The sequence below is a fragment of the Pongo abelii genome, chromosome 10 (genome assembly GCF_028885655.2).
Source record: "Pongo abelii isolate AG06213 chromosome 10, NHGRI_mPonAbe1-v2.0_pri, whole genome shotgun sequence".
In the NCBI taxonomy this organism is placed as follows: Eukaryota; Metazoa; Chordata; class Mammalia; order Primates; family Hominidae; genus Pongo; species Pongo abelii.
Window position 1 is genome coordinate 54748567 of NC_071995.2, and position 27640 is coordinate 54776206.

The 27640-nt window shown below is 39.6% G+C and overlaps 1 long non-coding RNA gene and 1 other non-coding gene across 3 annotated transcripts; one reads left to right on the top strand and one right to left on the bottom strand.

The window, feature by feature from the left end:
- Positions 1-725: 725 nt before the first annotated feature.
- On the bottom strand, positions 726-27483 carry LOC129049325 (uncharacterized). 2 transcript variants are annotated; one of them, XR_008512355.1, is made up of 4 exons: positions 27355-27478; positions 22284-22363; positions 21470-21532; positions 726-1449 (listed from the first exon to the last, which is right to left on the bottom strand). It is a non-coding gene; the product is annotated as an uncharacterized LOC129049325 (long non-coding RNA). The 2 variants fall into 2 exon arrangements; XR_008512356.1 differs by lacking the exon at positions 726-1449 and adding an exon at positions 4393-4588 and having other exon boundaries at positions 27355-27483.
- On the top strand, positions 27160-27293 carry LOC112135981 (small nucleolar RNA SNORA48). Its single transcript, XR_002917197.2, has one exon. It is a non-coding gene; the product is annotated as a small nucleolar RNA SNORA48 (small nucleolar RNA).
- Positions 27484-27640: the final 157 nt, after the last annotated feature.

Consider the following 27640-nt stretch of genomic DNA (forward strand, 5'->3'; position numbering starts at 1 on the left):
AACCAGTTATTTTACTTTAGGACAATAATTTACCATACCAGATCCTTTTTCATACACAACCTCTTTTCTTTATAACCTTCCTTACAAAAAATACCTCTTTACTTTATCTTTTAATAAAACAAATCATTTTCCCTCTGTTAGAAAGTTAAGATTTGTACTCTATGTTGCTGTGTGGGTCCTGTGAAGGGGGAGCAGATAAGAGGTTATCTATGTACAGTAGAAGTTATCCCCCCTCAAGAGACTGCTCAGTTAGATTTTTGCTAAGGCTTGTCCAATTTAGTGTGGGCTATGTCTAAACCTCTGAGGCAGGACTGTGTAGGATGAAGTTATTGGTTAAAGATTTAGGTAGCTTTCCCAGGAGAAATAGGGCTAGAGCAGGGGTGTCCAATCTTTTGGTTTCCCTGGGCCACACTGGAAGAAGAATTGTCTTGGGCCACACATAAAATACACTAAAACTAATGATAGCTGATAAGCTAAGAAAAAAAAAAAAAGCAAAAATATAATGTTTTTAAAAACTTTACAAATTTGTGTTAGGCCACATTCAAAGCTGTCCTGGCTGTATGTGGCCTATGGGCTGTGGGTTGTACAAGCTTGGGCTAGATGGAAAGATGAATTCAAAGGTTGGGTAAATACAAAGTAAGCACCCATCTTGGAAAGTATATTTTTGCCCAAAGGGGTGTGAATCTTTTCTTTTGGAGGGAGGAGGTGCCATTTGCCCCCATTACCTGACTGGATTTGGAGGAGAGCTGCTCAGAGGAGATTAGCACAGAGTAGGCAAGTCTTGAACCTAAAAGGAAATTTATAATTTTACTTGCTGTCTCCAGAGTTGCCCTTGGCTTTGTTCTGTTGATGACGATGTCTGATTCGGAAGCCAGCCAGAGTGGAGAGCCCTTTCAGCTCAAGGACATCAAAGGTTGGAATCTTGTCCCAGGGGCCCTTCAGCCCTCAGTGTAGTCCCATTCCAGTGGCTGAGCTTGTGGCAGAGGGAACAAGCCATGAGGGGCTTTTTTCCCATTTATCCCATTGGGGAAGTTTGCCTTCTGGTGCCTTGTCTCCCCACACCAATGGCAGTTACCTGGGAGGGTATTCTGAGGACAACTTGGAGGGGACTGGAGAGCTTGTAAATCAGCCAATAGCTGAGCCTGCCCCTTGTCCCTGTTTTTTTTTTCTTTTTCTTAGACCTGTCCTCCTTATTCTGCAGTCAGTTATGAAAGACTGAGGAGGTTAATTTGAGGATTTCCTGCATAGGGGCACTGGGTTCTAAGGCTGACTTTCATAATTTTCTCTCAGTTCATTTTTAGGCCAAACAGTATTACAAAGGAAAATGAGTTTTTTGTTTGTTTGTTTGTTTTTTGTTTTTTTTTTTAGGTTTGGGGGAATCAAACTTTTCCAGTTTTGGGGGATGCATCTGAGGGACGTGTCCTGTGGTATGATGATGCGATTACCCATCTGCAAAGACAAAACAGAGAAGAACAAAAAAGGAAAAAAAGGAAAAAGAAGGTGTATCCTTTTACTTTCCTTCTATCCTGAATAGGGCAACCCCCATTAACCCTTAGGGTTCTGGAATGAACTGGTCTCAGTGGTCCTGTCTCATCACAATTACCCACTTGAGAACAGAGGAGACAATGGAGTGAACAGTGGGCCCCCTGTTCATCCTTGGGGTTCTGAAATGAACCAGTCTTACTGTGTACTCCTAAGCTTGCCTGCATCTGTGTTCTAATGGTAATCTGTTAGCCTGGGACCAACCTTCATCTTTGTCCTATGGGTCTCTTGTACCTGCAGCCTTAGGCTGTCCTATAGCCTTATCTCTATGACCTTATAGTGACTCTCATTTCGAGCATTCTAGCAACAAAATGATAACCTCTTTTCTCAGATTCCTATTTCCCATATTCTTTTTTTAGCTAACTGCTTCAAGGGGGCTGGACTTCCCTCCCTTCTAATATGACCTTGGAGGTCTTGATGCATATTGAGAAGGGCATGGAAGTAATTAGAGAAATGGAGGCTACTGGAGAAAGTGGGAGGAAGTGAGAAGAATACTCGTGGAAAGCCTTCATATGTTTGTAAAAACAGCAGCCCTTGAATTCCAGAGGGCAACATTTATTTGCCCTCTTGACATAAAGTAGTAACCACCAGAGGACTTGGGACTTGGAGTAAGAAATCACAAATGGCAAAGAAAGAATTTCCCCTCCTTCCAAAAGGGTGCAAAGTCAAAACAAGCAAGTACGTGGGATCCTTAAAAGACCACAGAATGAGGTCCTGTGCAGACAAACTGCTTCAAGAGCCACTGGAAAACTTGGCCCTGGGGCATAACAGGAATGAAAAGCATGTGTTAAGTGATAAGGAGCTGGCAGACCTGGGGTTCCAGTTAGTGTCTGTCCTGGCAATGCGCCAGCAGACAGGAGAACAGTTTGAGGTCATCCAAGCTGGTAGGGTAAAATCAAGTATAAATCTCAGGGGATATCCTCCAGGGAGCCCATGTCTTTGTGGCCATGCAGATGCAGCAAGAGCTGTGGGTGCACAAATAACAGGGATTGTGTGTTTAAGAAGTCAGATGGCATGTGAAGTGAAAGTAAAGAGGCAGACTTGCCCCCAGGGTGTACAGTCCAGTGGGTGCATGAGGCCATTTCAGAATATACATGGAGAAAACAGAAAAGGCAGTGTGGGTTCTTGGGAAGAGGTGATTTTAGTTTAAAAAGCAGAGAAGACCCCAGACATTGCATGGTTTTAGGCTTTAGCCCTACCACTCTTGTGCACGTCCTGTCCTGGAGGACCATTAGTGTCTCCTACTCAATGTGGACCCCAAGGTCCTTCCCACCCCCATGAGCCACCCATCAGGTGAGCTGAGAGATCAACTAGGAGGAGCAGAGCCACTTGTGGCTGAGAGGAATCATTCTGGGGGTTTGTTAGTAAGCAGGAGAGCAAAAGGGAAAAAGGAAACCACGTACGGGGATTGAATGCTTCAAGCCAAAGAAGGAAAGGCATAGAGGTGTCTTACCACCAGGAAATGATATGAGTCATGTGGCACCAAAGTATGTTAGCAGCAGAGCATATCTGAGTCACGGCAACAACTTATGTTACTGGCAGTGAATCTATATGGGTCTGCAGCAACCTCATTTCTTGCCTCCTCAGAGGAAAGAATTCGACTGAGGGGCATAAGGCAGAGGGAGAGACTGAGGCAAGTCTTAGAGCAGGAGTGAAAGTTTATTACAAAGCTTTAGAGCAGGAATGAAAGGAAGTAAAGTACACTTGGAAGAGGGCCAACCATCGACTTGAGAGATCAAGCACATGGTTTGACTTGAGTTTTATATGTTGGCATACCTCTGGGATCTTGCAGTCCTTCTCTCCTGATTCTTCCCTTGGGGTGGGCTCTCTGCATACACAGTGGACTGCTAGCACTTGGGAGAGGCCACATGTGCAGCGTGTTTGCTGGAGTTGTAGGCACGCTCAGTTGAGGTGTTTTTCCCTTACCAGTCCAGTGTTCCTAGAGGAAAGTTGTCTGCCATTTTGCCTCTTAGGGTGCATTCTTGAGCCTACTTGCCTAATCCTGAGATCTTATTGGGAAGCTGCTAATTACTAGTTTTGGGTGTTTCTGTCTATTGGGAGGCTGCTTTCGCTGGTGCTGGCTGTGACCAATTATTTTTTAGAGAGACAATGCAACAACTGCCTGACCATCACCTGATTATTGCCTGACATTCCTGGTGGTGGGGGCTGGAGAGTGGCCCTCTCCTGCCCTGCTCATGTATGACTAGCTACCTACTGTAACAGAATCATCATGGAGGTGTTCAAGGAGGGAATGGCCTTTAAAAAGAGGGTTAGGTTCAGAGAGGAGGAAAAAGTTGGGCAAGGTGAACCTAGGAAGCTGCCAGTACCAGCAAGTTGGGATTTAGGTCCTCAAGGTGTAATGGGATTATTTCTGAAAACAAGGAGAGTTATGACTTTGTGAAACTCTTCAATCTTTAGTCAGTTAGTCAGATTTATATCTGAGATAGCAGAGGTTCTTTTTCATCTGAGTTTTATTCCTGTAAAAGGGAGAGGAAGAGGAGAGAAATAAAGAAGCATTTCTAGCATGGCCACCTTACTGTAGGCTCTGTGTCTAGGAAATTTTCAAGGATCCACAAAATTTCTTTTGGTTCTCAAACATTATTTTCTCCAGATCATAAGGGCAATAGCAAAATAAAAACCACTGATTTGAGTGTAATTGGAATATATCAACTTCATTAGTTGATTAAATTTGTTCCTAAACATTATTGCATTTAAAAATAAATTATAGATTAGTTATCATTACCTGAAACAAATTCCTGATCCTGCAAGATGAAAAGTGATAAGTAATTATGTTAAAACGAATTAATGGTAGCCAAGTAATTTTCAGTGAATTAGTGATAGCCACATTTTAAAAAGATTTTGTTTTTGTTTATTAAAAACTATCACACAGTTTTATTTATGAGGCATTAGAATCTTCAGCTGTTTGAGCATGCCAGGGGTGTAATCCATGTGGGTAGAAAGCTAGCCAGGCGGGAGCAAAGACAGAAGGGATTCCATTTTCCCGGCCTTTTTTTGGCCTTAGTTTGTTGCCAAGTAAATCAGAAACCTAAGAAAAACAGATTAAGTGGTTTCCTTGTGAGTTTTAACCACAGATCTGTGCTGCTGTCAAGAGCTGTAAGAAGGCTTTGCTTGCTCAAATCTCAAAAGGAAGACATTTTACTTTCCTCAAACAGAAATAGTCCCAGGGCTAAAATATTCACTTCCTTTGGTCATTCCTGGACCCATGGCCCCGGGGACGGGAGGACAGCAGGGTCAGGGAGAGAATATTTTATTTTATTTATTTTATTATTATTATTATTATTATTATACTTTAGGTTTTATGGTACAACAGGGAGAGAATATTAATTCCCTATTTCCTTTTCAAAATTTGGAGCAGAAGGGATATGTGCAGGAGGGAAATGCAAGATAACTACAGATTGAATTCTAAAGAAAGTAAGTCCTTGTGCTGCTTACCAACCTCCCTCTCCTGCACTCACCCCCCTCCGTGCCCTGCCCTGATCCTTGAGAAAGTAAATATTAATTTGAACAGAGAAAGTATCTTTCTGGCTGGCCAAAGGGTTTTTTGAAGGACACGCTGCAACTGTAAAGTGTCTTAACGACCTCTTTCTTTGAGTGACTATAGACTTTTTACTCACTGAGAAATCTTGTTCTCTAAAAGCAAAGACTATCAAAAATTTCAGTGTTTAAAATTCTATTGTAAGAGGCCAGGTATGGTGACTCACATCTATAATCCCAGCACTTTGGGAGGCCAAGGTGGGAGGATGGCTTGAGGCAAGAAGTCTGAGACCAGTCTGTTGAATAAAGCAAAACCCTATCTCTAAAAAAAGTATATCATAAAAATGAATATCCCACTCTTGCCCGAGTCACTTTGACACAGAAGCAGCCTCATTATATAACCCAGGTGCAGAACTTTAGATAGGGGTTGCTGGAAACATTTCACATCTAAACTGTGCTTTCTATGAAACAAGACCTTGGGACCATTTTGTAATCCAGACCTGGAGTTGATCTCTTTTCACAGAGCCCTGCTTTGCTTGGAGCCTATCAAGAAATCGTTTCATCTCCATATCCTATAATAATTCTCTTTTCCTTTGATCAGATGACCCATGAGTTCCCTGGTATGCAGTCTTCCTCATGGCAATAGGACAAAAGACCTGACTTTGTTGGACCTCAAGTTTATTCCTGGTGCCTCAGGCTGATTAGGAGACCTTTTGGCTTCAGCCTCTCCCTGTGGGGTTTTCTGTCCCTCACCCCTCAGAGGACTTGTGTAGGATGCCAGCTGGCCCTGAGGCCTGTGCCACATTGATGCAAAGATGAGAGTCAAGATCTGCCATGATAAGTCAAGGGAATGTGTAAAATGGCATGTTGGAACTCAGCTGCAGCTGGTCCTGCTGTCCTGCTGAGTGTACCCCCCAGCCACCAGAGGGCCCCAAATGGACTGCTTTGGAGTTTCTCCAGCAATCATTGAAATTTGGCTCTTGTCTTACAGTCAGTCCTTGGTTAGGCTCACAAAGTTTCTGCCAATTACCTGGGCTGCTTCAAAAACTCTAGCTTACAACTGATGGTAGGAAAACAACACCCAGAAAACCACAGACCATGCCTTAGTGATCAGAATATAGATGTGATTTGATTGCCTCATACTAAGACTCAGCTAGGGGTACTTTTTGAATAATAAAACTTATTAAGAATCCCCCTCGATTAATGAGGTCTTTCTCATCTTATGATTAAGTAAGCTTGGAAAACACTGATTTACACAAGTGATCCACCCTCAGTAAAGCAAAATAAAATGTAGTCAGTGTAATTACCTCCTGCTTTAAAGGATGCAGCTAAGAATCCTTTTGTGAAGTAAGTTTCTCCAAACAAGAGTGAAAAAGAATAAGCACCTCTTATTTACTAAGTTAGCATTTTCATGCCCTGGATTTTTGAGGGCCACTGTTCTTGCAGTTTGCTTTCTATACCAGTTTCTATACCTTTACTATCTATACCTCCCTATCTTTCATTCATTCCCTCCTTCTACCCAGATATATACATGTACCACACAACCTGAATATTTCAGAGCAATCTTGATTCCAAGCATTCATTCACTGTTCTCATAAAAATGCTTGTATTTGTCAGTTCTAAGAACAGTTATCATACATAATGTATCTGTCAGCAATGAAAACACATCCCCAGTATATGCTTAAGCTAACTACTAATATTTTGTACCTGGAACATTATCTGGCTAACCAAAGACATTGGGGACAAAGCAATTTGTCTGAAGGACAGGCTCCCCCACCACCCCCACCATCCATCCCCTGCACCATACTCTGTCCCCCATGCACTCCTTCACTCCCTGGGTGGCTGCAGTGATATTCTCTGTCTTGGTGACGTCCAGGGTCACCGTCTCCAGCCTGTCTGAAGTCTGGCCCCTCAGCTGCTCTGCCTCCTTCTCCATCAGTCACATAGCCAGCACCCTCAAGCTTTGTGTATCCTGCTGTCTGGCCAGCAGCTTCCCGAAGCCCGAGTCACAGCCCATGATGAAGCAGTTGTCTCAAGGGAGGCTCACCACCTGCCTCTTCCACTACCAGTGTGGAAGGTAGTGCAGGCCTACGAGGGCTATCAGGGAGAGTCCCATGGCAGAGGTCTCTCCTTCACCTTGGGAAAGAAAGAAAATCTTCTAAACCTTAAAAAGTATGTTCTCTGACCACAGTGGAATTAAATTAGAAATAAATAACAGAAAAGTATCCAAAAAAATCTCCTAGTAGTTGGAAAATTACAAAATATTTGGCTAAATGATACATGCATGGATTAAAAAAGAAATACAAAGAAAAATTAGAAAATATTTCAACTGAATGAAAATGAAAATGTGGTACATTAAAGTTTGTAGAGTGGGGCTAAGCCGTGCTTAGAGAGAAATTTATAACACTAAATGCCTATATTAGAAAAGAAGAAAGGTTTCTTTTTTAACATTTATTTTAAGATTAGGGGTACACGTGCAGGATTGTTACATAGGTAAACGTGTATCATGGGGTTTGTTGTGTGGATTATTTCATCACCCAGGTATTAAGCCTAGTACCCATTAGTTATTTTTCTTGATACTCTCCCTATCCCCACCCTCCACCCTCTGATAGACCCCAGTGTCCATTGTTCCCATCTATATATCCATGTGTTCTCATCATTTAGCTCCCACTTATAAATGAGAACATGTAGTATTTGGTTTCCTGTTCCTGCATTAGTCTGCTAAGGATAATGACCTCCAATTCCATCCATGTCCCTGCAAAGGACGTGATCTCATTCTTTTGAATGGCTACATAGTATTCCATTGTGTTTATGTGCCACATTCTTTATCCACTCTATCATTGATGGGCATTTAGGTTGATTCCATGTCTTTGCTATTGTGAATAGTGCTGGAATGAACATATGCATGTATGTGTCTTTATGACAGAGTAACTTATATTCCTTTGGGTATATACCTGGTAATGGGATTTCTGGGTTGAATGGTAGTTCTGTCTTTAGGTCTTTAAGGAATTGCCCCACTGTTTTCTGTAATAGTTGAACTAATTTATACTCCAAACAGTGTATAAGTGTTTCTTTTTCTCTACAACCTTCCCAGCATCTGTTATTTTTTGACTTTTTAATACTAGCCATTCAGACTGGTGTGAAATGGTATCTCATTGTGGTTTTGATTTCCATTTCTCTAATGATCAGTGATGCTGAGCTTTTTTTTCATATGCTTTTTGGCCACATGTTATGTCTTCTTTTGAAAAGTGTCTTTTCATGTCCTTTGTCCACTTTTTAATGTTTTTTTTTCCCTTGTAAATTGGTTTAAGTTTCTTATAGGTGCCAGATATTAGATCTTTGCCAGATGCATAGTTTGCAAAACTTTTCTCCCATTCTGTAGGTTGTCTGTTTACTCTGTTGATAGTTTCTTTTTTTCTTACTTACTTTCTTTTTCTTTTCTTTTCTTTCTTTTTTTTTTTTTTTTTTTGAGACAGAGTCTCATGCTGTCACCCAGGCTGGAGTGCAGTGGCACAATTTCAGATCACTGCAACCTCTGCCTCCTGGGTTGAAGCAATTCTCATGCCTCAGCCTCCTGAGTAGCTGGGACTACAGGCAGGCACCAGCATCCCCAGCTAATTTTTTTTTTTTTTTTTTTGAGATGGAGTCTTGCTCTGTTGCCCAGGCTGGTGTGCAGTGGCACTATCTCCACTCACTGCAACCTCCACCTCCCAGGTTCAAGCAATTCTCCTGCTTCAGCCTCCCAAGTAGCTGGGATTACAGTCATGTGCCAACACACCTGGCTAATTTTTTATATTTTTGGTAGAGACGGGGTTTCGCCATGTTGGCCAGGCTGGTCTCAAACTCCTGACCTCAGGGGATCTGCCCACCTTGGCCTTCCAAAGTGTTGGGATTACAGGTGTGAGCCACCACGCTTGGCCCAATTTACTTTTAATCTATATATGTTTTTATATAAAAAGTGGGTTTCTTGTAGACAGACTACTGGTTGGGTCCTGTTTTTTGATTTCCTCAGACAAACTCTGTTAATTAATTGGTCTGTTTAGACTATTGACATTCAAAGTGATAATTGACGTAATTGAATTAGTATCTATCATCTTTTTTGCTGTTTTCTCTTTGTTGCTCTTGTTCTTTGTTCCTATTTTTGTCTTCTATTGTTTTTTCTGTCTTTCGTGGTTTTAATTAAGCATTTTATGTGACTCTATTTTTTTTCTCCTTTTTAAGCGTATCAGTTGTACTTCTTTTTAAACTTTTTTTTGTTTTGAGATGGTGTCTTGCTCTGTCACCCAGGCTGGAGTGCAGTAGCACGATCTCAGCTCACTGCAAGCTCTGCCTCCTGGGTTCATGCCATTCTCCTGCCTCAACTTCCCTAGTAGCTGGGACTACAGGTGCCTGCCACCATACCTGGCTAATTTTTTGTATTTTTAGTAGAGACAGGGTTTTCGCTATGTTGGCCGGGATGGTCTCAATCTCTTGACCTCGTGATCCACCTGCCTCAGCCTCCCAAAGTGTTGGGATTACAGGCATGAGCCACCATGCCCGGTCTTAAAATTTTTTAGTTTAGTGTTTGCCCTAGAGTTTGCAATGTATATTTACAATTAATCCAAGTCCACTTTCAAATAACACTATACCACTTCATGGGTAGTGTAACAAAATAACAAAATAATAACAAAATAATTCTAATTCCTCTCTCCTGTCCTCTCTGAATCATTGCTGTCATTCATTTCACTTATACATATATGTTCTGTATATATGTATATATATGTGTATATTTATGTAGACACACATACATGCACACCCCCCCACACACACAATCATCCCTCAGTAACCACAGGAGATGGTTTCCAGGACCCCTGGCCAATACCAAAATCTGCAGATGCTCAAATCTTTTATACAAAATGGCATAGTTTTTGCATATAGCCTATGTACATCCTCCTGTATTTTATCCTCCTGTAAATTATTATACTGTACTGTTTTAAAATCTGTGTTATTTTTATTGCTGCATTGTTATTTTTAATTTTTTTGAAAAACAATTTTTTCAGTCAAGGTCTTGCTCTGTCATCCAGGCTGGAGTGCAGTGTCATGATCATGGCTTACTTTAGTCTCAGACTCCTGAGCTTAAAGGATCCTCCCACCTCAGCTTTTCAAGTAGCTGGGACTACAGGGGTGCACCACCACACCTAGCTAACTTTTTATTTTGTAGAGACTGGGACTTGCTGTGTTGCTCAGGGTGGTCTTGAACTCCTAGCCTCAAGTGATCCTCCCACACTGGCCTCCCAAAGTGCTTGAGATTACAGGTATGAGCCACTGTGCCTGGCCTTCTTTTTTGTGTGTGAGTATTTTTGATCCACAGTTGGTTGAATCCACTAATGGGGAAACCACAGGTATGGGAGTATAATGTATGTGTGTGTATGTGTGTATGTAAAATCAAATACATTGTTGCTATTATTATTTTGAACAAACTGTTACATCAGTTAAGAATAAAATTATTTATTTTACTTTCACTTATCCCTTTTCTGATGCTCTTCTCTTCTTTATGTATTTTCAATTTTATTTTATTTTATTTTATTTTTTGCTTTTTCCATGTAAGCCTTCCTGCATGACACTTCTTTATGTAGGTCTGAGTTCTGAACCAGAAGTTCTTTGTCTTCTATACTGATCTTATTTTTCTATGAAGACTGAATTCCTTATTTATATACATGTGGTTGAAAACGTCTACCCTATCTGAAGAATCAGTATCATGAAAATGGCCATACTGCCCAAGATAATTTATAGATTCAATGCTATCCCCATCAAGCTACCACTGACTTTCTTTACAGAATTGGAAAAAACTACTTTAAATTTCATATGGAACCAAAAAGGAGCCTGCATAGCCAAGATAATCCTAAGCAAAAAGAACAAAGCTGGAGGCATCATGCTACCTGACTTCAAACTACACTACAAGGCTACAGTAACCAAAACAGCATGGTATTGGTACCAAAACAGAGATATAGACCAATGGAACAGAACAAAGGCCTCAGAAGTAACACCACACATCTACAACCATCTGATCTTTGACAAACCTGACAAAAACAAGCAATGGGGAAAGGATTCGCTATTTAATAATTAGTGCTGGGAAAACTCGCTAGCCATATGTAGAAAGCTGAAACTGGATCCCTCCCTTACACCTTACACAAAAATTAACTCAAGGTGGATTAAAGCCTTAAATGTAAGACCTAAAACCATAAAAACCCTAGAAGAAAACCTAGGCAATACCATTCAGGACATAGGCATGGGCAAGGACTTCATGGCTAAAACACTAAAAGCAATGGCAACAAAAACCAAAATAGATAAATGGGATCTAATTAAACTAAAGAACATCTGCATAGCAAAAGAAACAGAGAGAACAGGCAACCTACAGAATGGGAGAAAATTTTTGCAATCTATCCATCTGACAAAGGGCTAATATCCAGAATCACAAAGAACTTAAACAAATTTGCAAGAAAAAAATAACCCCATCAAAAAGTGGGCAAAGGATATGAACAGACACTTCTCAAAAGAAGATGTTTATGCAGCCAACAGACATATGAAGAAAAGCTCCTCATCACTGGTCATTAGAGAAATGCAAATCAAAACCACAATGAGATAGCATCTCATGCCAGTTAGAATGGCGATCATTAAAAAGTAAGGAAACAACAGATGCTGAAGAGAATGTGGAGAAATAGGAATGCTTTTACACTGTTGGTGGGAGTGTAAGTTGGTTCAATCATTGTGGAAGGCAGTGTGATGATTCCTCAAGGATCTAGAACTAGAAATACCATTTGACCCAGCAATCTAATTCCTGGGTATACACCCAAAGGATGATAAATCATGCTACTATAAAGACACATGCACATGTATGTTTATTGTGGCACTATTCACAATAGCAAAGACTTGGAACCAACCCAAATGTCCATCAATAATAGACTGGATAAAGAAATTGTGGCACATATACACCATGGAATACTATGCAGCCATAAAAAAGGATGAGTTCATGTCCTTTGCAGGGGCATGGATGAAGCTGGAAACCATCATTCCCAGCAAAATATCACAAGGACAGAAAACCAAACACTGCATGTTCTCACTCATAAGTGGGAATTGAACAATGAGAACACATGGATACAGGGAGGGGAACATCACACACTGGGGCCTGTTGGGGGGTGGGGGGCTGGGGGAGGGATACCATTAGGAGATATACCTAATGTAAATGATGAGTTAATGGGTGCAGCAAACCAACATGGCATATGTATACCTATGTAACAAATCTGCATGTTATGCACATGTACCCTAGAACTTAAAGTATTATAATAACAATAATAATCATAAAGAAAATGTGTACCCTATCCCTACTTGATCTCCTAGTTCAAGAACTCAGCAGAGAATTAACAAGAGGCTCTGAGTCCCAATTCCAATTTCCAGATACTACAATAGGCTAACCGGGATCAATTCTACCTCTATCTGATAAACTGTGGTCAAAGGGATGGGAACATATGGCCCACTATCCACTCAGCAGACACAATGTGAGCACATCAAAGTAGGAGGGGCAAAATCTATCGAGAGGGGGTTATATGACACAAATATCTGGCACTTGGCATTTTTTTTTCATAGAATAATATAAATCATGCATATTCTGGACTAATATCAAGTTGTTCTAAAATATGTTTATTTTTCTCTGATTATAAAAGCTAACTCATTGTAGAAATTGTGAAGACTATAGATAATGTATTTGTCCATTTTCACACTGCTGTAAAGATAATACCTGAGACTGGGTAATTTATAAAGGAAAGAGGTTTAATTGACTCACAGTTCCACATGGCTAGGGAGGCCTCAGGAAACTTACAATCATGGTGGAATGCGAAGGGGGAAGCAAGCATAGGCAGCAGGAGAGAAAAGTGAGTGAGTGAGGAAATGCCATACTTTTAAAACCATCAGATCTTGTGAGAATTCCCTCGTTATCATGAGAACAGCATGGGGGAAACTGCCCCTATGATCAAATCACCTCCCTTCCTCAACACTTGGGCATTACAGAACCCTCCTTTGACATATGGGGATTACAATTGGAGATGAAGATTTGGGTGGGGACACAGAGCCAAACCATATCAGATAAGTATAAAAAACAAAATAAAAGTTAAAGGAAATCCTGCAACCTAGTAATAACTATTGTTAAGATCGATTGCATATCCTAGGTTTTCTTTTTTTTTTTTTTTTAAACATTTATTTTAAGTTCAGGGCTACATGTGCACATTTATCATATAGGTAAACTTGTGTCATGGGGGTTTGTTGTATAGATTATTTTATCCCCCAGATATTAAACCTTGTACTCATTAGTTATTTTTCCTGATCCTCTCCCTTCTCCCACCATCCACCCTCTCACAGGCCCTAATGTCTGTTGTTCCCCTCTATGTGTCCATGCGTTTTCATCATTTAGCTCCCACTTATAAGTGAGAACATGTGGTATTTGGCTTTCTGTTCCTGCATTAGTTTGCTAAGGATAATGGCCTCCAGTTCCATTTACGTTCCTACAAAGGACATGATCTCACTCTTTTTTTATAGCTGCATAGTATTCCATGGTGTGTATGTATCACATTTTCTTTATCCAGTCTACCATTGATGGGCATTTAGGTTGATTCCATGTATTTGCTATTATGAATAGTGCTGCAATGAACATGCATGTGCATGTGTCTTTATGATGGCATAACTTATATTCCTTTGGATATACACCCAGTAATGGGATTGCTGGGTTGAATGGTAGTTCCGTTTTCAGCTCTTTGAGGAATCACCACACTGCTTTCCACAATGGTTGTACTAATTTACACTCCTACCAACAGTGGATAAGTGTTCCTTTTTTCTTTGCAACCTTGCCAGCACCTGTTGTGTTTTGACTTTTTCTTTTTTATATTTTCTTTTCTTTTAAAATTTTACATAATAAATGGAGATGGGGGTCTCACTATGTTGACCAGGCTGGTCTTGAACTCTTGGTCTGAAGCGATCCTCCCATCTCAGCTTCCCAAAGTGCTAGGATTACAGGCATGAACCACCATGCCTGGCCATTTTTTGACGTTTTAATACTGGCCATTCTGACTGCTGTGAGATGGTATCGTATCTCATTGGGGTTTTGATTGCATTTCTCTAATGATCAGTGATGTTGAGGTTTTTTTTCATATGATTTTTGGCCGTATATATGTCTTTTTTTGAAAAGTGTCTGTTTATGTCCTTTGCCCAGTTTTCAATTTTTTTTCTTGTAAATTTGTTTAAGGTCGTTAAAGATGCTGGATATTAGACCTTTTTTTTTTTTTTTTTTTTTTTTTTTTGATGAAGTCTCACTCTTTCACCCAGGCTGGAGTGCAGTGGGATGATCTCGGCTCACTGCAACCTCTGCCTCCTCGGTTTAAGCGATTCTTCTGCCTCAGTCTCCCGAGTAGCTGGGACTACAGGCATGTGCCACCATGCCTAGCTAATTTTTGTATTTTTTAGTAGAGATGGGGTTTCACCATGTTGGCCAGGATGGTCTCAATCTCTTGACCTTGTGATCTGCCTGCCTCAGCTTCTCAAAGTGCTGGGATTACAGGCGTGAGCTGCCGCACCCAGCCTATAGTTTTAAGTTTTACACTTAAATCTTTAATCTGTCTTGAGTTGATTTTTATATATGGCATAAGGAAAGGGTCCAGTTTCAATTCTGCATATGGCTAGCCAGTTATCCCAGCACCATTTATTGATTAGGGAATCCTTCCTCCATTGCTTGTTTTTGTCAGGTTTGTCGAAGATCAGATAGTTGTAGGTATGTGACATTACTTCTGGGCTCTGTACTCTGTTCCATTGGTCTATATGTCTGTTTTTGTACCAATATCATGCTGTTTTGGTTACTGTCGCCCTGTAATATAGTTTGAAGTTGGATAATATGATGCCTCCAGTTTCGTGTTTTTTTGTTTGTTTTTGTTTTTGTTTTTTTTTGCTTAGGATTGCCTTGGTTATTTGGTTTCTTTTTGGGTTCCATGTGAATTTCAAAATAAGTTTTTTTGAGTTCTGTAAAGAATGTCATCTGTAGTTTAATATGAATAACATTGAATCTCTAAATTGCTTTGGCCAGTATGGCCATTTATTGAAATTGATTTATCTTATTTAAGAGCATGGAGTGTTTCTCTATTTGTTTGTGTCATCTCTGATTTTCTCAGCAGTGTTTTGTAGTTCTCCTTGCAGAGATTTTTCACTTCCCTGGTTAGCTTATTTCTGGGTATTTTATTTTATTCTTTTTGTGGCAATTGTGAATGGGATTGTGTTCCTGATTTGGCTCTTGGCTTAGCTGTTGTTGGTTTATAGGAATGGTCACGATTTTTTATTTATATATATGTTTTTTGAGACAGGGTCTCACTCTGTCACCCAGGCTGGAGTGCAGTGGGGCAATCTCAGCTCACTGCAACCTCCGCCTCCTGGGTTCAAATGATTCTCATGCCTAAGCCTCCCAAGTAGCTGGGATCACAGGTGTGAGCCAGCACACCCAGCTAATTTTTGTATTTTCAGTAGAGATGGGGTTTCACCATGTTGGCCAGGCTGGTCTTGAACTCCTGACCTCAGGTGACCTGCCTGCCTCCACCTCCCAAAGTGCTGGGATTACAGGGATGAGCCACCGCAGCTGGCCAGTAGTGATTTTTATATGTTGAATTTGTTTCTTGAGACTTTGCTGAAGTTGCTTATTGGCTGAAGGAGCTTTTGGGTTGAGACTATGGAGTTTTCTAGCTATAGAATTATGTCATCTGCAAACAGGGATAGTTTGATTTCTTCTCTTCCTATTTGGATGCACTTTATTTCTCTCTCTTGCCTGATTGCTCTGGCCTGGACTGCTAATACTGTGTTGAGCAGGAGTGATGACAGAGGACATCCTTGTCTTGTGTCAGTGTTCAAGGGGAATGCTTCCAGCTTTTCCCCATTCAGTATGAAGTTGGCTGTGGGTTTATCATAGATGACTCTTATTATTTTTAGATATGCTCCTTCAATACCTTGTTTATTGAGAGCTTTTAACATGAAGGGTGTTGAATTTTATCGAAAGCCTTTTCTGCATCTATTGCAATAATCATGTGGCTTTTGTCTTTAGTTCTGTTTATGTAATGAATCACATTTATTGATTTGCATATGTTGAACCAACCTTACATCCCAGGAACAAAGACTACTTGATTGTGGTAGATTAGCTTTTTGATGTGCTGCTTGATTTAGTTTGCCAGTATCTTGTTGAGGATTTTTGCATTGATGTTCATCAAGGATATTGGCCTCAAGTTTTTTTGTTTTTTTTTTTGTCATGTATCTGCCAGGTTTTGATATCAGGATGATGCTGGAATTGGTTAGGGAGGAGTTCCTCCTCCTCAGCTTCTTGGAATAGTTTCAGTAGGAATGGTACCAGCTCTTCTGTGTACATCTGATAGAATTCAGTTGTGAATCCATCTGGTCCTGAGCTTTTTTTTTTTTGGTTGGTAGGCTATTTATTACTGATTCAAATTCAGAGCTCATTATTGTTCTGTTCAGGGATTCAATTTCTTCCAGGCTTAGTTTTGGGAGGGTGTATGTGTCCAGGAATTTATCAGTTTCTTCTAGATTTTCTAGTTTGTGTGCACACAGGTGTTTATTATATTATCTGATGGTTATTTTTATTTCTGTGAGGCCAGCAGTAATATCCCCTTTGTTGTTTCTAATTGTGTTTACTTAGATCTTCTTTCTTTTCTTTCTTAATAGCCTAGCTAGTGTTCTATTTTATTAATTTTTTTCAAAAAATCAGGTCCTGGATTTGTTGATCTTTTGGATGTTTTTTTGGTCTCAATCTCCTTCAGTTCAGATCTGATTTTGGTTATTTCTTGTCTTCTGCTAGCTTTGAAGTTGGTTTGCTCTTGGTTCTTTAGTTCTTTTAGTTGTGATGTTAGGTGTTAAATTGAGATCTTTCTAAGTTTTTGATGTGGGCATTTAGTGCTATAAATTTCCTTCCTAACACTGCCTTAGCTGTGTCCCAAAGATTCTGGTATATTGTATTTTTGTTCTTATTAATTTCAGAGAATTTCTTTATTTCTTCCTTAATTTTATTAAACAAAAGTCATTCAGGAGCAGTTTATTAAATTTCCAAGTAATTGTATGATTTTGAGTGAATTTCTTAGTCTTGATTTCTAATTTGATTGCTCTGTGGTCCAAGAGAGTGGTTGTTATGATTTCAGTTTTTTTTTTTTTTTTGCATTTGCTGAGGAATGTTGGTATCTGATTATGTGGTTGATTTTAGAATATGGGCCATGTGGTGATGAGATGAATGCATATCCTATTGTTTTTAGGTGGAGAGTTCTGTAGATGTCTATCAGGTCCATTTGATCCACTGCTGAGTTCAGGTCCTGGATATCTTTGTTAACTTTCTGCCTCAATGATCTGTCTAATACTGTCAGTTTAGTGTTGAAGTCTCCCACTATTATTGTGTGGGAGTTTTAGTCTCTTTAAAGGGCTCTAATAACTTGCTGTATGAATCTGGGTGCTTTAAAAAGATTATTCCCTTCCTTTCTATGGCTGAGTAATATTCCATTGTATGGATATACCACATTTTGTCCATTCATCTGTTGATGGACATTTAGGTTATTTCCACTTTTTGGCTATTATGACTAATATTATGAATATTCATATACAAGTTTTTTTTTTATGTAAGTGGACATATATTTTAATTTATATACAAGTGAATATGTTTTAATTTCTTTTGGGTATATACTTAGGAATGGGATTACTGGGTCATATACAACTCTATATTTAAGTTTTTAGAGGAACTGCCCAACTCTTCTCCAAAGTGGCTGAAACATTTTACAGTCCCATGAGCAATGTATGAGGGTCCCAATTTCTTTACATTTTTACCAACATTTGTTATTTTCTGTCGTCTTCATATTAGCCATCCTACTGGATGTGAAGTGATATGTCATAGTTGATTTGATTGGCATTTCTCTAATGACTAATGATGTTGAGCATTTTTTCATGTGATTATTGGTCATTTTTAGATCTTCTTTGGAGAAATGTCTATTCAAATCCTTTGCTCATTTTTAAATTGAGCTATTTGTCTTGTTATTATTGAGTTGTAAAAAGTATATATTCTGGATGTTAGATCCCTGTGAGAGATATGACTTGCAATATTCTTCTTCATTCTGTGAGTTGTTTCATTTTCTTGCTAGTGTCCTTTGAAGCACAAGATTTGTTATCTTAGTGAAGTCCAATTTATCTATTTTTTTCTCTGATGGCTTGTACCAGAGTCATACCTAAGAAACTACTGTCTAATCCAAAGTCACAAAGATCTACATCTACTTTTTCTTCTAAGGATTTTATGGTTATAGCTCTTATATTTAGGACTTTCATTTTTTTGGGTTAATATTTTATATGTGGTGTGATATAGGGAGTGCAATTTCATTTTTTTTATTTACACATGGATATACGATTGTCTTAACACAATTTGGAAAAAAATTCTTCCCCTATTGAATTGTCTTGGCACTCTGTTGAATCATCTTTTAATTTCTTTAAAATGCTTTTTGGTAATAAAGAGGTTTTTAATTTTTATTCAAGTCTATAAATCATTACCTTTGTTTCATTTAGGTTTTTGTGTAATGCTTGAAAAGGCTTTCTATGTTGTGGGAAGTCAGGGACCCCAAATGAAGGGACCAGCTGGAGCCATGGCAGAATAACATAAATTATGAAGATTTCATTTTAATATGGACATTTATCAGTTCCCAAATAATACCTTTATAACTTCTTATGCCTGTCTTTAATCTCTTAATCCTGTTATCTTCATAAGCTGAGGATGTACGTCACCTCAGGACCACTGTGATAATTGCGCTAACTGTACAGATTGATTGTAAAACATATGTGTTTAAACAATATGAAATCAGTGCACCTTGAAAAAGAACAGAATAACAGCGATTTTTAGGGAACAAGGGAAGACAACCATGAGGTCTGACTGCTTATTGGGTCAGGAAAAAAAGAGTCACATTTTTCTTCTTTGGTTTTTTTTTTGTTTGTTTGAGATGGAGTCTCGCTCTGTCGCCCAGGCTGGAGTGCAGTGGTGCGATCTTGGCTCACTGCAAGCTATGCCTCCTGGGTTCATGCCATTCTCCTGCCTCAGCCTCCCCAGTAGCTGGGACTACAGGTGACTGCCACCACGTCCGGCTAATTTTTTGTATATTTAGTAGAGATGGGATTTCACCATGTTGACCAGGATGGTCTCGATCTGTTGACCTCATGATCCACCTGCCTTGGCCTCCCAAAGTGCTGGGATTACAGGCGTGAGCCACCGTGCCTGGCTGCATATTTTTCTTCTTGCAGAGAGCCTATAAATGGACGTGCAAATAGGAGAGATATCGCTAAATTCTTTTCCTAGCAAGGAATATTAATATTAATACCCTGGGAAAGGAATGCATTCCTGGGGGGAGGTCTATAAATGGCTGCTCTGGGAATGTCTGTCTTATGCAGTTGAGATAAGGACTGAGATATGCCCTGGTCTCCTGCAGTACTCTCAGGCTTACTAGGGTGGGGAAAACTCCACCCTGGTAAATTTGTGGTCAGATGGGTTCTCTGCTCTCAAACCCTGTTTTCTGTTGTTTAGGATGTTTATCAAGACAATACATGCACCACTGAACGTATCAAGACAATATATGCACCACTGAACATGAACAATACATGCACCTTATCAGTAGTTCTACTTTTGCCCTTTGCTTTGTGATCGTTGTTGGACCCTTATCAGTAGTTCTTCTTTTGCCTTTTGTCCTGTTTCCTCAGAAGCATGTGATCTTTGTTAGACCCTTATTAGTAGTTCTGTTTTTTGCCCTTTGAAGCATTGATCTTTGTACCTACTCCCTGTTCTTACACACCCTCCCCTTTTGAAACCCTTAATAAAAACTTGCTGGTTTTGAGGCTCAGGCGGGCATCTTGGTCCTACCAATATGTGATGTCATCCCTGGCAGCCCAGCTGTAAAATTCCTCTCTTTGTACTCTTTCTCTTTATTTCTCAGCTGGCTGACACTTATGGAAAATAGAAAGAACCTACATTGAAATATTGGGAGTGGGTTCCCCCAATATTTCTGTACTCCAAGGATAATAAAACTATTCTCCTATATGTTCTTTTAATACTCATATGAATGTAAAACAATTCTAATTATAATCTACAAATAAGTTATATTTGTTCATGATGTGAGACAGGGATCTAATTTGTTTTGCTTCCAATTGTATAGCCAATTCTATCAACAGCATTTATTGAAAAGCCAGTATTTTCCTTACTGATTTAAAAGACCAGTTTTTATAACACACCTATCCCATATAGTATATATTTGGTTGTATTTTGGTGCTCTCTATTCGGTTTTCCAGAGAAATGTGGAAATTTCAGTGCCAGCACAGCACAGTTTTAGTACCTATAGCTTTATAGTTTTGATATATGACAAGGCAAGCTCCTCTTATTCTTTTTCAGAATTTATTATTCTTGCCTTGTAGTTCTTTGTAAGTTCTCTGTGTGAACTTACAAAGAACCATTTTGTGTAAAAGGCTTCTTCTCCACTTGTATTATTTCCTTACTATAAATTCCAAGGAGTAAAATTATAAATTCAAAGGGTAAAATAGTTAAGGCTTTTGGAGACTGTTGCCAAATGATCTTCTTAAGGAATTACATTAATTGACACCTCTACAGTTTTCCTATCCTTTATCCCATAATGAAGTATTTTCATTTCTCTCTCTCTCTCTGTCTAGATATATATATATATTCCCCATTTCTCTGGAAAACAGAGTATATATATATATATATACACACACATAGAGAGAGAGAGAGAGAGAGAGAGAGAGAGAGAGAGAGACTGAGTCTTGCTCTGTTGCCCAGGCTTGAGTACTGTAGTGCAATCTCAGCTCACTGCAACCTCCACCCCCCATGTTCAAGTGATTACCTTGCCTCAGCCTCCCAAAGTAGCTGGGATTACAGGCACATACCACCATGCCCAGCTAATTTTTGTATTTTTAGTAGAGATGGAGTTTCACCATGTTCACTAGGCTGGTCTCAAACTCCTGACCTCAAATGATCCACCCTCCTCAGCCTCCCAAAGTGCCGGGATTACAGGCATGAGCTACTGCACTCGGCCCTATTTCAATATACTTTTGAGAGACAGGATCTCACTCTGTCACCCAGACTGGAGTGCAGTGGCACAATCATGGCTCACTGTAGCCTAGACCTCTTGGGCTCCAGCAATTCTCTTGCCTCAAGCTCCTGAGTAGCCTGGACTATAGGTGCACACCATCATGCCCAGCTAATTAAAAAAATTTTTTTTTGTAGAGATAGGGTCTTTCTATGCTGCCCAGGCTTGTCTCAAACTCGTGGCCTCAAACAATCCTCTTGCTTTGGTCTCCCAAAGTGTTGAGATGACAGGTGTGAGTGACTGCACCTTACCTCTTAAAGATCTTGAATATTAACTTGATTGGACTCATTGAGGTGACACAGAACTTTCATCCCCTAATCAGAAAGGCCAAAGGAAGAGTAATCAATGTTTCTAGCCCAGATGGGAGAATATCTGTGTTTGATGGTAGCTACTGCATTTCTAAGTATGGTGTAGAAGCTCTTTGTGACAACCTGAGGCAAGAGCCTCACTGCTGAGGAAGACTTGACCATTGCTGAAGGAGTGTACTCCTGAGTGATAGGCCTGGGTTTCATTCTTACTGATGTCATCTGAAATGAGGGCCTTTGGAAGTGGAATGTCCAAATCTTGCAAATGCATAAGATAATTCATTAGGGAATGCAAAGGAGATATTAGAACTTAGATTTATTCTTATTGCTGTTCCTTTAAAATGTCTACCTGTTTCAAAACTGATGTAATGTTACTATAAGACACATATGCATATGAATATATATTTTATATATACAAAATATATAAAATATACCCCACATGGGAATGATGGGAATGGGTCTGTTACTAAAGAATTAATTGCTTATTAAGTACCTTAAGTCACTAAACCTGACTCATGGTTCCTATGTGGAAAGAGTGAACATCAGAGAGTTAATTTAAGGGCAATGCTGTGTCAAGTGCTCTATTTACTCCTTACAGAAACTCTCTGAGTTAGACAAAATTCTCCACAGCCAAATGAGCCAGAATCTGAACCCAGTTCTGTGGGTGAAAACATTCTGTAATGGCTATACAATAAATACAATAAATACAAATGCAGGGATATACCAGGTGCTCAGGGGCACCAATGACAGGGTGACTTACCTTCTCTTGGTGCAGAGAGAAGACTTCACAAAGGAACTGAGTTCTAGCCCATGCAGGTAGGTAAGAAGAGAAAAGGCATTCTGGGTGAAAGGAAGAGACAAGGATAGGAATGAACTTGGATATTCAAGGAACTAAATGTCTCTAAGCATGGCTGTTGCAGAGGGTGGGTCAGTGAGAGAGATATGAGACTGGGCTGGCAAGTGGCAGCACTAACACCTCTCTCCTCTTGAAGCTCTTCAGATCTGGTAAGGAAGCAGTCTGTATTTCTTGTCCCTTTGAGTTTGTACTTGGACATTGTCCCCAGATGCCTGGGTATACTCTTTCATGTCCTTCCCTGACTTATATGCCTTTCTTAAAATATTTTGCCTTGGACATTCTTTGTAAAGAAGGGATAGGATTGATTAAGTCACAGTGTCATCACCTGATGGGCTCTTCCTGCCCACTGCACAGACAAAACCAGTTCACTGAGACTGTGGTGGTATTACAGTAAAGAAAGAGTTTAACTGACATGAGGCTGGCCATGTAGAACTGGAATTATCTCTCAAATCAGTCTTCTGAAAGGCTCAGAGGTTAGGGATTTTTAAGGAGAGTTTGGTGGGCAGGAAACTAGGGAATAGGTGTCACTGATTGTCTAGGGATATAATGATGGGGGTGTGGAAAATGGTCCTCATGCACTGAGTCTGCCTCTGGGGGTGGGCCCACAGGACCAGTTGAGTCATGAGCCATGAGTCCAGGTGGTGTCAGTCAGTTGCCTGAATCAAAAAATCTGAAATACATCTAAAAAGACAAATCTTAGGTTTTGCTGTAATGATATTATCTATAGGAGCAATTGGGGAAATAAAAAATCTTGTGACTTGAGCAGTAAGGAATTACAGAAACTACACATATCTTCTACAGTTGATTTTCTTTTCTTTTCTTCTTTTTTTTTTTTGTGACCGAGTCTCACACTGTGGCCCAGGCTGGAGTGCAGTGGCATGATCTCAGCTCACTTCAACCTCTGTCCTGGGTTCAAGAGATTTTCATGCCTCGGCTTCCTGAGTAGCTGGGACTATAGGTGTGAGCCACCACACCCGGCTAATTTTTGTATTTTTAGTAGAGATGAGATTTTACCATGTTGGCCAGGCTGGTCTCAAACCCTGACCTCAGGTGATCTGCCCTTTTTAGCCTCCCAAACTACTGGGATTACAAGCATGAGCCACACCTGGCCTGATTTTTTTTAACATAAAATATATTCTGTTTTCATATTCTGCAGCATGCCCCTTTTATTCAAGATAGTTTATCAATCTACACATATTAATACATGTAGATCTTGTCCTTTTTAGCCGCTGTATAATATTCTATTAAATTTACACCTTTTTTAGATTAATGAACCCTTGTTTTCCATTTTTCATTACTAAGAACCATGCTACAATGAACATCCTCCTAAATGCCTCATTGTAAATATATACAAGTGATTCTCTAGTATATACCTAGAAATCAAATTTCTGGTCACATTAAAAATATGTATTTATTTATTTTAAAATATTAATTTAAAATTTTTAATTAAAAGTACATACATATGGTAAAAAAAGACTTCAATAAAAGAGGTGATATGTAAGTCCTGGCAGGGCACAGTGACTCATGCCTGTAATCCCAGAACTTTGGGAGGTCAAGGTTGGTGAATGCTTGAGCTCAGGAGTTTTGAGATCAGCCTGGCGGACATGGCAAAATCACATCTCTACAAACAAATAAAAAAATTAGCCAGGCAAGGTGATGCACACCTATAGTCCCAGCTACCCAGGAGGCAGAGGTGGTAGGATTTCTTGAGCCCAGGAAGTTGAGGCTATAGTGAGCCATGTTCATGCCACTACACTCCAGGCTGGGCAACAAAGTGAGACTCTGTCTCAAAAAATGAAAAAATGTAAGTCTTTCCCTCTCCCTCAGGACTGTCTCCCAGTTTTCCTGTTCTCTTCCCTAGAGGAAAGCAATATTGCTAGTTTCTTGGGTATTTTTCTAGAGCTATTCAGTGTCCCATTTTAACATAAATATTGCTTTATGATACATTCTATTATGTACTTTGCTTTTTTATATTGAAGCAGTCTCAAATATGCAGAAAAGTTGCAAATACAGTGTAAAAAACCTTTTTTTTTTGAATTGAGACCAAGTTGCTAACATGATGCCCTATCACATTTGAATACTTTAGTTGTATTTCCTATTAACAAGGACATTCTCCTACAGAGCCACAATATAGCCATCAACATCAGGAAATGGACATTGTTACATTTCTATCATTTAATCTTAGACCCTACTTATGTTTCACCAGTTGACCAGATATTGTTCTTTGTAGTCAAAGATTCAGTTCTGAACCATATGTGGCAGTTAGTTGTCAGTCTCTTAGCCTCTTTCAATCTGCAACAATTCTTCATTCAGTCTTTCCTTGCCTTTCATGCCTGTGATGGTTAATACTGAGTGTCAACTTCATTGGATTGAAGAATGCAAAGTATTGATCCTGGGTGTGTCTGTGAGAGTGTTGCCAGTGGAAATTGGAGTCAGTGGGCTGGGAAAGGCAGACCCACCTTTAATCTGGGTGGGCACCATCTAATCAGCTGCCAGGGTAGCTACAATATAAAGCAGGCAGAAAAACATAAAAAGATTAGACTGGCCTAGCTTCCTAGCCTAGCCTATATCTTTCTCCCATGCTGGATGCTTCCTGTCCTCAAACATCAGACTACAAGTTCTTCAGTTTTGGGACTCGAACTGGCTCTCCTTTCTCCTCAGCTTGCAGATGGCCTATCGTGGGACTTTGTGATCATGTGAGTTAATACTTAGTAAACTCCCCTTTACATATATATATCCATCCTATTAGTTCTGTCCCTCTAGAGAACCCTAATACAATGACTTAAACACTTTTTTAAAAATTAGTACAAATTCATGGGGTTACAGGCATAGATTGCATATTGGTCAAGGCAAGGCTTTTAAGGTATCTATCACCCAAATAATATGCATTGTACCCATTAACTTTCTTTCTCATAATCTGCCCTCTCCCTTCCAATTCTCCATTATCTGTTATTCTACTCACTATGTCCACGTGTACATGTTTTTTAGCACCCATGTATGACTGAGAACATGAGGTTTTTGACTTTCTGTGCCTGGCTTGTTTCAGTTAAGATAATGGCCTCCATTTCCATCCATGTTGCTGCAAAATACATGATTTTATTCTTTATGGCTAAATAGTGTATTTTATATATATCTATATAATTTTCTTTATCCATACATCTATTGATGGACATTTAGATTGATTTCATATCTTTGCTATTGTGAACAGTGCTATGATGATCATACAAGTACAGACATCTTTTTGATATATTGATTTACTTCCCTTGGATAGATACTCAGTAGTGGAATTGCTGGATTGAATGGTAATTCTATTTTTAGGTTTTTGAGAAATCTCCATACTATTTTCCATAGAGATTGTACTAATAAACATTTCTACCAAGAGTGTGTGAGTTCCCTTTTCTCTATGTCTTGTAAACTCTTTGTTTTTTGTTTTTTTTAATAATAGCTGGGATAAGATGACATTTCAGTGTGGTTTTACTTTGCATTTCTGAGCATTTTTTCATATATCTGTTGCTCATATATGTGTCTTCTTTTGAAAAATATCTATTCATATTCTTTGGCCACTTTTTTTATGAAGCAGGGTCTCACTCTGTCACCCAGGCTTTGAGTGCATTGGCATGATTTCAACTCACTGGAACCTCTGCTTCCCAGGCTCAAGTGATCCTCCCACCTCAGCCTCTTGAGTAGCTGAGACCACAGGCATATGCCACCACATCTGGCTAATTTTTATTTATTTATTTATTTTGTGAAGAAGGGGTTTTACTGTGTTGCCCGTGCTGGTGTTGAACTCCTGGGCTCAAGCAACCTACCTGCCTTGGCCTCCCAAAGTGCTGGGATTACAGGCATGAGCCACCATGCTCAGTTTTTGCCTGCTTTTTAATGGGGTTATTTGTTTTTGTTTTGGTTGAGTTGTTTGAGTTCCTTATATATTTTGGACATTAGTTTACTGTCAGATAAATATTTGCAAATATTTTCTCCCATTCTACAGTTTTTTGTTTTTTTTTTTTTTGAGATGGAGTCTTGCTCTGTCACCCAGACTGGAGTGCAGTGGCACAATCTTAGCTCACTGCAACCTCCATCTCATGGGTTCAAGTGATTCTCTGGCCTCAGCCTCCCAAGTAGCCAGGACTATAGTCCTGTGACACCATGCCCAGCTAATTTTTTGTATTTTTTTTTTAGTGGAGAAGGGGTTTCACCGTGTTAGCCAGGATGGCCTCGGTCTCCTGACCTTGTGATCTGCCTGCCTCGGCCTCCCAAAGTGTTGGGATTATAGGCATGAGCCACCGTGCCTGGCCCCCATTCTACACTTTTTTTTTCTCCACTCTGTGGATGGTTTCTTTTGCTGTGCAGAGGCTTTTTAGTTTAATGAAGTCCTATTTGTCTATTTTGTTTTTTGTTGCCTGTGTTTTGATGCATGATCTAAACACATTTGAAGGTTACAAACCAACTTATGCTGCAGAATGTCCCTCAATTTGGCTTTATCTGATATTTCCTTGTGGCTAAATTCAGCAGGAATATCACACAAGTGAGCTGTATTCCTCTTATCAGATACTCTCAGGTGGTGTATAATTTCAATTTGTCCCATTACTGACAATGCTCACTTTCCTCACTTGGTTCAGGTGGTATCTTCTAGGCTTCTTTACTATAATTTCCTTTGGTAATTAGTAAGTGTTTTGTAGGGAGGTAACTATGAAAATATGTAAATATTGTATTGCCCATTAACTAATTAATTAATATCAATGTATTAGTCAGCTTAGGGTTACCATAAAAAACCCATAGATGTTCCCAACCTGGTAGAGTAGAATCTGGTTGGTGGTGACCATCTCATACCAGCCAGGGACAAAGCAACCCCTTGTTTATCCTAGCTTGGCTTTTGGTTTGTGCCCATGCTTGGTTCATGCCTTGGACACATGGAAGAAGGAAAAAAGAATACCATAGAGGGGGTGGCTTAAACAATAAAAATTAAGTTTCTCACAGTTCTGGAATCTGGAAAGTTCAAGATCAAAGTCCAGCCTGGTTTGGTTTCTGGTAAGGGCTCTCTTCCTTGCTTGTAGATGGCAGTCTTCTTGGTGTGCCCTCAGATGGCAGAGAGAGAGAGGTCTCTTTCTTTTATAAAGCCCCACCTTTATGACTTCATTTAACCTTAATTACTTCATAAAGGCCCTATTTCCAAATACATATCTACAAAGACATTGGGAGTTAGGCTTTCAACATATGACTTGTGGGAGAATACAATTCAGTCCATTAGTATGGACTCAAGG